Source organism: Cnephaeus nilssonii (assembly GCF_951640355.1).
Source record: "Cnephaeus nilssonii genome assembly, chromosome: 8".
Classification (NCBI taxonomy): domain Eukaryota; kingdom Metazoa; phylum Chordata; class Mammalia; order Chiroptera; family Vespertilionidae; genus Cnephaeus; species Cnephaeus nilssonii.
In genome coordinates, this window is record NC_137079.1 from 56,026,304 (window position 1) to 56,037,487 (window position 11,184).

Consider the following 11,184-nt stretch of genomic DNA (forward strand, 5'->3'; position numbering starts at 1 on the left):
GTTTGGGGGCCTCCTGGGGTATTAGAGAGGTGCTTTGAACCCCTCCGTGATGAGGCAGTGGGAACCACTGACTTCTTTCCTTCTTTCTCTCATTTACTTTTTAGTGAGCATCCAAGGTCCTAGGACTTACCTGAACTGTAATGCTTTCAAAGAAACAACTTATGTGTAAACCATACTCCCTTCTCAATGTAGACGTAGGACGTCACCTAGGGAAATTGTGACCAGTTATTATTTTCATATTAAAATAAAAGCTGGTCTAGCATACCCACAGGGCAGTGCAGGGACAAACATATAAAGATAAAATCTCTCCTCTTCCTCCTGTTCTTCTTGTCCTTCTCTCTCTGTTTCCCTCTCTCCTGAGACCTCTCCCTCTCTCTCCCTCTCTCCTTCTTTTCTTCTCTCTCTCTCCCTCCCTCAATGACTATGAAGAGCGTGCTTTACTCTGAAAAATGTTAGGTACACATGTATAAATTCTAAGAAGAAGGTAGAGAGCAGAATATGTATTGGCCTTGAGTTGAGCCATTTAACACGCATCGGGTATTCCCTGTGTGCCCAGGCCTCTCCTGGTCCCAATTGTGGGGAAGGACTCTCTGCATCCTAAGCAAGCATCTGCTTAATTGGAGAAACTGAAACAATATCCTGAAAAGAAGTTACCAACAACAAGATTTCCATCATGTGAATGAATTCTGTGTGGCGTTGTATATGAGTGCTCAGTGCATGAGTTAAATCGAGGAGGCTTCCTGTGGTGTTTAAGTTTGATTTTGAAAGAGAAGTACTGTGATCATCGGAGAAGAGCAGAGAGGTAAAATAGAGAAATACTTTTCTTTGCATAATGTAAATGTTTTCAACACCTAGGGCCATTTGGGAGAAAAACTAATCACCTCCAAACAGAATCCTAAAATATTACCATAACTCAGTGGAAATTACAGCAAACAAGTACATATTCAGCCAAAAGAATGATTTTCCTTATTCTCTTTTTCAAAAAACAAATTACTTATTTTATTTTTTTAATTTATCTTTATTGTTGAAAGTATTACAGATGCCCCCTCCCCTCCTTGACTTCCTTATTCCTTTTTAAGGTCAAACAAGAGCCAGGTACACCAAAAATATGGAAACACTTTCATTCAAAGTGTTTAGTTCAACTCCTTTAGTTCATTGTCTTCTTAGGTTCAATAAGAGAAGACCACCTTATTTATGAACCACACAGCAGCATATCTCTTCCAAACTGAAACTATCTCAACCTAAACTACAAATTATTAATTTTGGTAGACCTTTATGTCATCCTTCCTCTGCTGTAAGAAAGAATGCAGCATTGTGGTGAATCATGAACTGTTTCTTCTAGCACACACACCTTAGACATTTAAAACATATCCCATAGGACTAAAAATGTAGATGATGTTCCATGTGTAAGGCATTTCCTACCTGAAGGCACAAAAATAAATTCATACTGGCTGTGAGTTTGTGCTGTGAGTGTTTTCACCTCGTTTTGGATCAACACCTGCTAGTCTGGTCTTGTGTCTCTTTCACTCTCTCAGATACTATTTCACTGCTTAGAGGCCTTTGAAAGGCAGCAGATAACAAACACTCTTTGGTCCCTTGCATTTCAATAGAAGAACCTGAAACTTCTTATCATGAAGGCCCAGCCAGACCATGATATGAGGGAGGGGCTGGGGGGTTCCCAGGTCCTAGTTCCATGTATAATTTTGATTTCTTTTAAACAAATAATGGGTTAAGTTGAACTCACACTCATGCCAAAAACAACTTTTTACAGCAACACCAATGACCTGCCTAGGTCCTCCCATTTTCCTCATTTCAAAACTTAGCCCTCTGTTTACATCACATCTTACGCCTGCACATGAGTGACACAAACAGAAGAGGACTGGCTAGACATCAAGGCATCAAGGGCCCGGTTTCAGTGGGAGACTACAGTGAAGTTATATAAATGCACATTGACAGAGCTGCTGATGAAGAGGCCTTTAAACAGCCCCTGAATTGACTAGTCCAATAGCCACCTCAGGCCAGAGAGGACATGAAATTAGCTCACCGTGTGCACTCAGACTGTGTTAAGACATCTGCAAAGCCATTTTCGAATTAAATAACTAGTCCAGATAAAAGAGCTTTGATTTTTAAATATTAATGAACAAGTGTGTGTGTGTGTGTGTGTGTGTGTGTGTGTGTGTTTAAATGATTCCTAAGAACAGAATATTTACTTAGTATGATTTGCAAGAAACTAGTGCTTAGAAAACTAGCTGCGTTGGGAACTGTGACTTACAATGCATACAGCAATCATTCACAATGCATCATAGTCCAGGAACTGTAGACACTCATTCTAGGTTGAATGAATGAATGAATGAACAAATGAATTATCTTCCATCCTATTCAAGCGGAGTAACTCAACAGCACAATTCTGAGATTGGCTAGTATGAATGAAGAAATAAATGCTAACCTGTAATTTTCTCCCTTCTGAGCACACATGCAATTTGTCATGGTCAATTATATTTCTGGCACAGCGGGCCAATGCCTCTCTGACTGGCCAGTGGAAAGTCAATTAACTTCTCTTTAATTCTATTTCTATTTTTGTAGCTTGGAAATGAAAATACAAACTGATCATCTCCCTCAGAACCACTGTGAAGCCAAAGGGGATATCGCCAGACAGAACAGTATAAGCCAATAAAATTGGATCATCATGTAAATCCTTAGAGTCAGAAAGGGGATTGGTGGTTGCCAGGGGCTGGGACAGGGGGTGGGGAGGGATGATTGAGGAATGACTGCCTAATGGGCATAGAGTTCCTTTTGGGGTGATCAAATGTTGTGGAACTACAAAGAAGTAATGGTTGCATAATATTGTAAAGGTACTAAATGCCACTGAATTGCACCCATTAAAGTGGCTAATTTTATATTGTGAATTTCAACTCAATAAAATAATTGTATTAGAACATTTACAGTTCTAAAGCATGTTTTTGCTAAGTCTGTGAAAAGAGTGGTGTGGTGAATGCTGTCTATCTATGTGTTTCAAAAGGATAACAATTGTTCCACAGTTTTTCAATAAACGTCTAGTGAGTTTACAAAGACCAAGAATGGATATCAATGATGAATATGGTGATATCCTGATAAAGTTACACTGATCTGAGTCAGAACCTGAAACCAGGACAGATTTTGTGACTTGGTAAGACAGAATATTTCCTTCCAAGCAAGAAATTATCTACCTCCTTGAATATTTAAAAAAAAAAACACCCACCTCTGTAATAACTATTGTATAAAAACCATTAATGAGCAATATTAATTATGGATTGTGGTCCATTTACACATATTCTCTGAAAGTAAAATTTCTTTAAAATAAGTTCTGTTGTCACAAGTATATTTAAATTTCACAAATCTTGCTCTTCAATAAATCAACCAGTATTTAGTGAGTTCTATTATGCATAGTGTGTGTCCAGCACTACTGTCAGACTCTAATGGGTCAAAGAAAATGACAAAACAGGTTTTCCTCTCTACTATTGTTATTTACAAAGTTGGGTTTTATCAAACAGATAGTATCGAATTAAGCAAACAAATGCAACATAACCCTGCACTTATGTAAAATAGTTTGGCATATTGTACCCTTATAGTTGACCTGGGAAGCAAGCAGAGTAGGGTCATTTATTGCCATACTATAGGGTTAGAAAGCTGCAAGAGCACACAGTAAATAGTTCAGCCAGGACTTGAATCCAGGCCTCACACACCTAGGCCGGCACTCATTTCATAATATATAAACTAGGGGTCAGGCCCTGACCGGTTTGGCTCAGTGGATAGAACATCGGCCTGCGGACTGAAAGGTCCCAGGTTCAATTCTTGTCAAGGGCATGTACCTTGGTTGCGGACACATCCCCAGTAGAGGGTGTGCAGGAGGCAGCTGATCAATGTTTCTCTCTCATCGATGTTTCTAACTCTCTATCCCTCTCCCTTCCTCTCTGTAAAAAATCAATAAAAAATATATTTTAAACTAGGGGTCAGAAGGTCTGAGTTCTAATTGTGGTTCTACCATTAACTTGCTAGGTGGCATTAAGCAAGGCCCTCAGCCTCTTGGATTTCAATATCCTCCTCTCAAATGAGATGGTTGGGGAACAGTTTGTTAAGTGTGCTCTTTTTAGAGCCTGCATATTCTGTTAGCAAGTGCAGAAATTGCACATGCAATAGCTAACTATCCTTTCCTATCATTTTTTTAAACCCAGGGGCACCTTTTAACCTATATAATAAAGAGCTAATATGCTAATTAGACTGAACAGCAGAACTACCATCCAGACTACCTTCTGGACAAAGCCGGGGCTGCGAGGGCCAGTTGAGGCAACCAGAGCTGTGAGGGCCGAGCCTCTTGCACGAATTTCATGCACCAGGCCTCTAATTTTAATATAACTTAGTTTTCAGATGCAGTAATCCACATTTTTTAAATGCTCACTATGTATACCTTGTGTTTGCGAAGCCACTTCAATTAAAGTAGCCTGACAATTTATTCAAATTCCTTAGCTTCTCAAGGTCACACTGCTCCTATCTGTAGGTAGCATTCTTTCTTGTCTGCTATATCCTTCACTGTATATAACACTTTGGTCTGTGCAAAGTGCTTTTCCATCTCTTGTCTCACTTGGCATCACTGGTACCAGGCAAAGGCTCAGACTAAACCACACTATCTCTCCCTAACTAACACGGCCCTACACCCAGTCCTGTTGTTAGCCTACAAGGATGTGACAGAGATAAGACAGGGTAGGAAACTTGACCTGGTGACAACCAATCAGAAGAGCTTTTGTCTGTGGATCTGACTAAGAGTGATTCATCAGCCACCAATCCCAGAGGCTTTCAATAAAAGAACAAAAGTCCACTATTGCCCCAAAGGCTGTGCTTGAGTTTACTCCCTTGTGAAAAATAAAAAAGTAAGGTTAACTGTCAAGAGCAACTTCAGAATTCCCACAAAACAAAACTCAAGGGAGAAGAGTCCAAAAGGACAAGCTAAGTGTATTCCTTCTATGTCTCTTCAGTTTGAGAAAGAGGATAGTCAAGTGGTTGCATAATGCAGGATAAGATGTTCCTAATGAATACCCCAATAAGCTGATTTTCTTAAATATCCACAAAGCCATTGTAAAAATATAAATTGTTGAATGGCTTCAACTTCCATTCGCAGATGGAGGTTTGCCTGTGTGTCACTTCTTATTACTATACATGAGTGTACAAATTTTTTTTTTTTTTTTTTTTTTTTTTTAGAGACGGGGTCTCACTATGTTGCCCAGGCTGGAGTGCAGTGGCTATTCACAGGCGCGATCCCACTACTCTCAGCACGGGAGCTTTGACCTGCTCCGTCTCCGACCTGGGCCGGTTCACCCCTCCTTAGGCAACCTGGTGGCCCCCCGCTCCTGGGAGGTCACCACATTGATGCCGAACTTAGTGCGGACACCCGATCGGCATAGCGCACTACAGCCCAGAACTCCTGGGCTCAAGCGATCCTCCAGCCTCAGCCTCCCGAGTAGCTGGGACTACAGGCGCGCGCCACCGCGCCCGGCGCGTACAAATTTTTTTAACTTGTCGAATCCAGAGTACATTTAAAATATAAAATCAGGAAAATGCTTCTTTTCCCTTATTTAAACTCTTTTTAATTATTACCATGGCATATGGTGTTATTATACTCATAAGGTTTAGAATCCAGAAAAACTCCATCCATAATTTGCACCAGGGGACACCGAGGGCCCAGAAACTATGGCCAAGTGATGTGGGCAGGAAGGTGTTCCAGAGAGAGGTACATGGTGGAGAGATGACCTTCTCCTTCCAGAGAAAGCCTCTACCCCACCCTTATCTATAAGGGACTTCCAGAGTAAGAAGAGAGAATGCTAAACAAGGGAAGCAAGGAAACAAAGCAAAAAGAAAACCAACTATTAAAAAAAAAAAAGTCTTCTACAATACGTTAACACTGTACTTCGAGTCTGCTTTCGCTACTTGTCAACCTTGTATTATTTCATTATTTTATCATTAGATGCAAAATGGTGTAGTCAAAAAAGTTCTGGAAAGGTGATCAGGCGATAGGAGTTCTCATTATAGCCCAAGTTTGACATTACTATTTAGATACCCCTCAACCCAGTTATTTTTCATTTATTATACCATTCATTGTTCAATGATTACTTATTACATGTGTAATATTTTCCAAATGCTGTGCTGGGTGCTGGCTCTGAATGCCTGCCATGTGGAAGACTTCTTTCAACAAAGACGGTACAGGCAACCGCTTACATATAGATTTCAGTGATTTGTACTCCATGACCCTTGTTACCTTGACCATATCTGTTTGGATCAGAAATTGGCAGCTGACTGAAGCAAGGCCACTTATTGGCCTTCCAGCAGCTTGTAAAATAGCTTGTAAGAAATGCCCCAGCCCTGGCTGGTTTGGCTCAGTGGATAGAGCGTTGACCTGTGGATTTAAGGGTCCTGGGTTCAATTCAGGTCAAGGGCACATGCCCAGGTTGCAGGCTCGATCCCCAGTAGGGGGCGTGCAGGAGGCAGCCGATCAATGATTCTCTCTCATCATTGATGTTTCTATCTCTCTCTCCCTCTCTCTTCCTCTCTAAAATCAATAAAAAATATTTTTAATGCCCCAAATGCTTCTCTATACTAGATAATAACCAATTGAACCATTCAAAGAATCTCTAAGGGGTTTAAATGTCAAATATACAAAGAGGAGAGCAGACAGTAGAGTTTAGTAGACATAAGAACAACAGAGATACAACCATATGTTCAAGCCATGAGTCAGTAGAAGCCATACCTAAATATACACGGTGAGTGAAGGAGAGACTGCAGAATCAGTAGCAAAGGAAGCAGGGATCTTTTCCAAGAAGAGAAGATTCATCAATATAATCAATAAGTGTTTATTGTGCACTTCCTATATATGAAAATAAAATGATAGTAAAGCAGAATTCCTGTCATAATGGAGTCTACTGTAAGAGCCAGATGTTAATCAAATAATCACACTAACTGTGATAAGTGCTTGGAAGGTAAAATCACAGGGAGCTATAAGATGTAATGGGGAGGGAAAGATGATTTGGTAGGTAGGAGGGGTGCTCAGTGAAGACAGCTTGGGGAAAGGAGATCTAAAAAACTGAATAGCAATTAAGTGGGCAAAAGTAATGTGGGAAGAACCATGATATCATGGAGACATTGGTAGAGTAAGGGGCAGAGAAGGGCAAGGTTAACCTAGAGTTAGAGAGAGGCCAGATCATATCAGGTCTTGTAGGCCCTTTTAATGATTTGGGTCTTAATCCCAAGAGCTGCAGGAAGCCAGCAAAGGATTCCAAAAGGGAGAGACAAGTGAAGATGTGCATTTAAACTGACAACTGTGGGAATTAATGAAGGGCTTAAAGTGGAAGGACCAGTTCAGAAGATCTGCAGGAGTCAGGGGAGAGATGGTAACAGCCTGGACCAGGGGGCTGGACAGTATCCTGAACATGCAGGGCTTCAGGGTGGAAAACACATTTAATAAATCTCTGCATCCCTAAGGTATGGCACCATTCTGGCACCTTAGTAAATACTCAGAAAATGGTTGTTGAATGAAAGGAGATCGATTCTGCAAAGTCAGTGGTCAGTAATAATTAAACTTTCCTCTTTCACAATAAATCTACCCTAAATGACATATATCTAATGGCGGAATTATATGTACTATGTGTTACTCAGAAGAGATATTTGAGGGTAACAGAAACTTTAAGCACCTTAAAATGACCCCATTAAATGTACCCATGCCCAAGATGCAGACTAGAATAGAAGTTAAGATCATAGATTCTGGAGTCAAAGTGCCCAAATTCATCTCCCAATTCACCCATTTCTCATTGTGTTAAACCAGGTTCTCTTTCTCCATTTGTATAAGGGAAATATTAATAGTATTAACACCCATATTCAAGAATTATTGTGACTATTAAATATGCTAATCATTTATCATGAGGCTTGACAAATAGAAAGCACTCTATAAACATTTACTATTATTATTATTATTATTATTAAACTCACCTGAGCTTCTCAGAAAAAAAGTACTACCCTTTATTGGAAGATAGGGCCTACAACATGTTAGGAACTCAATAAACTAACGTCTGCTGTTGACTTTGCATCCTAATCCATCATCCGAAATTTGAAGATTCCATTTCAGCATGTTTGTTTCAGAGCCATCTTCCTTCCCCCTCCGCCCCCCACCAGGTCTCCTAACATCTTTTGTATCCTGAAAGAAAACATTCTTCTCACCCTGTAATTATCGGCCTTTCCATCACCTTCCTCTTTTCCTGTTCCAAAATAAATTATTCAATCTGCTTACTTCCCCCCCCCCACCCCAAATCCTGCCATTTCAAAGTTAATTGCTTCTCTTTCCATTACACACCTGCCTTGCTTTAGTTTGTCTATTAACTTCACTTTCTTGTAAGTAGATTATATCTATTCCACTTGCCTCCTTTCCCTTATTAATGAACTTCCTAGCCCTGGCATCAGTTGAGAGTTATCCTTCTTCCATCCAGGCTTCTTAAACCAGTCTCCAAATTCTTTGCTGCTTAGGTGATCACTTTTGGCATCTTCCTCGCTAATTCACCTTTGTTAAGCAACTCTTGTCTCTGAAAACATCCCTTTCTTACAGAATGCAGGAGGCAATTATTGCTCCAAACAATTTTTAACTGATCTTTCTTTTGAATTGGTTTTATTTTCTCCTCCTTTTGAATGGCTAGTAATATGCATCTTCCCAGCTAGAATTGCATATTGTCTCTATCTCTGGCAGGTAGAGGGATAGAGAGAATAGCCACACCTCCAGGCACTCTTCCAAAAGGAATCAAATGAAAGTCCACCCAGCTCTATCCCTCTCGGTACCTCTGAGCATAGGCCAATTTCCTTCAGGAAGATTAATTCTGCCTTTTCCAATTTTTATGCTCCACCAGCATTCCTTACCTTCCATATCTTACTACTGTATAAGTTGATTGTTCTTCTCCTTATTTGTATTGTTAACACTGATTTTATCTACTTATTCTGGACCTAGTTTCATGGCTCATTGCAAACTATTCATCTCACTACCCACCCTCTTCACCACTCCCCCATCCCTTGGATTTCTTTACACAATTCTTAAACAAGATCTTTGGGATTTTGTTTGTTCTGAGTGTGTTTTTCTGTGGGAACCCCTTGTTTTGTTTTATTTTTAACTCTTATCTGTACTTCTCTAGGGGAGGTTACTGTGGAGGGCAGCATTTCCAGGGCTCTGTGTTTTGTTTGGCTGCATTTCTGCCTTCACTCCTAAGGGATTGGCTCAGTTAGTCACTCAAGTTAGCATCATATTCGTCTCCTTATTCACAGCTGATTCAGTAGAGAAGAAGGGCTACTGGGTTGAGAATTAAAGAATCTTAGGACAGAGAGAATCTTAATCTGGCCCAATCTCCTCTCCAACAATGATGTCTTTTTTACTGCATTTGAATATTTCAAGTGACAAGAAGCTCACTACTCTATAGGTAATCCCTTTTACTTTTAGACATTCCTGTGCTGAACAAAGTACTTCCTAATCATTAAATGCAATCCACCTTACTGTGATTTTGACACATAGGTACTACTTTTGCTCTTTGAGGTTCAATACAATACATTTACCCACTGTTTCCCATTTATTCAAGTATTTAACAATAGGTCTCCTAAATCCTCAACTACTGCTATTTTCCAGGACAGTTATCCCAAACTTCTTCAACCATTAATCAAGTGTCTTGACTTCCATCTCCCTTACACCCTCCTGTAGAGTTCTTACATGCCAATATCTCTTCTAATCTCTTCTGACCTGAAACCAAATATAGTGCTCCCCAAGGATCTGACCAGCTTGGAGCACAGTGCAAGGATGACTATTTTGTTATATTACTTAATCTAACATGGCATTAGCTTTTGAACACCCTTATGTTATAGTGACTCATAAAGTGTTTTATTCCTAATTTTGATATGAATTATCCCTGAATCCAATGTTCTTACCCTAGAATAGCACAGCTAATTTTTGGAACCTCAGTGTAAGGCTTTGCACTTAGGATTATTAAACTACATTTTGTAAATTTGGGGTCATCTTTTTTAACTCTCTCATTTCTTTTTAAATTTCAGCTCTAGTATTCAATAGTTATTCTGCCTTCACTTTACTTCAGCTATAAGTTTGGTAACTACTTCTCCTGTATTATAATGAAAATCACTAGCAAAATGTCCACAGAGTTGGAGCCAAGAATACAAACCAGAGAGCCCCACTTGCAGTTGATATCAATGAAACAGGCAACTCTCTTCAGGCCCACCACTATTCAGGAGCTACATGGAACACATAGTACTGCCCATATTTCTTCAAGTGGTTCCATCCACATCGTGATGATGAGAGCGGCTAACATGTATTATGAGTCTATTTGTGCTAGTTTTTCTAAGAGGTTTATATGCATGAATTCATTTAGTCTTTGTAATAACTATGAAGTAAATCATGTAGTGATTAAGATGCTTGGTCAGACAGTGATAACATGGGGATTTCAACTTAGCTCTCTCTCAAAGACTCCAGAGCCTGTACTCCTAAGCTTTCATTGAGATTGTCAAATGACATTCAGGAATACAAAATTTTTATGCATCTCCTGATCAACCAACCTAGTGCTTTCCAAAATAAGAAATGCAGCTGGTGTAGTGTAGATTCCAAGTGAAAGTGCATGGAAATAATAGATGAATTTGAATATTTAACCTATCACTCTTTTAATCAGCCCATCTTTCTTGAGCTTTAGTTCTCTCTTAACTTTGACAGCTGTGATCATCAGCTGAAAATATACCCAAGTTTTTTGTTTGTTTGTTTGTTTTGTTTTGTTGTTGTTGGGTGTTTTTTTTTTGAGAAAAAAATAGAAGTTGAATATTTCTAGTCTCCTGCTTTTATCTAAAAAACCTTATAGCATCTGTTTTCTCATAGTGGGCCTTTCTCTATTTTCCTGGGGATTATAGTGAAGAACACCAATGTCACAGGATATTAACCTTTCTGCTCAAAATATGGCTCAAGGGAATATTGTATTAAGACATGTAGCATGCTAGGATGTTTCAGGAACAGAATATAGTTCTACCCAAATATCTGCTTTCACAAGCCCTGTAAGGAAAAAACAATGATGTGTGTAGCTCAGCTGCACTGACACAGTTCACACCAAACAGGCTGACTAGAGTGGGCGTGGCCAGAGC

General features: G+C 39.7%; 1 long non-coding RNA gene across 1 annotated transcript in view; it reads left to right on the top strand.

Moving 5' to 3' along the window:
* The window catches only part of LOC307104280, an 88,097-nt gene extending 85,392 nt beyond the window's left edge, over positions 1 to 2,705 (top strand). The window contains exons 4-5 of the long non-coding RNA XR_013813873.1: positions 557 to 802; positions 2,584 to 2,705. This is a non-coding gene — a long non-coding RNA (uncharacterized lncRNA). The remainder of the gene's footprint in view (positions 1 to 556; positions 803 to 2,583) is intronic.
* Positions 2,706 to 11,184: the final 8,479 nt, after the last annotated feature.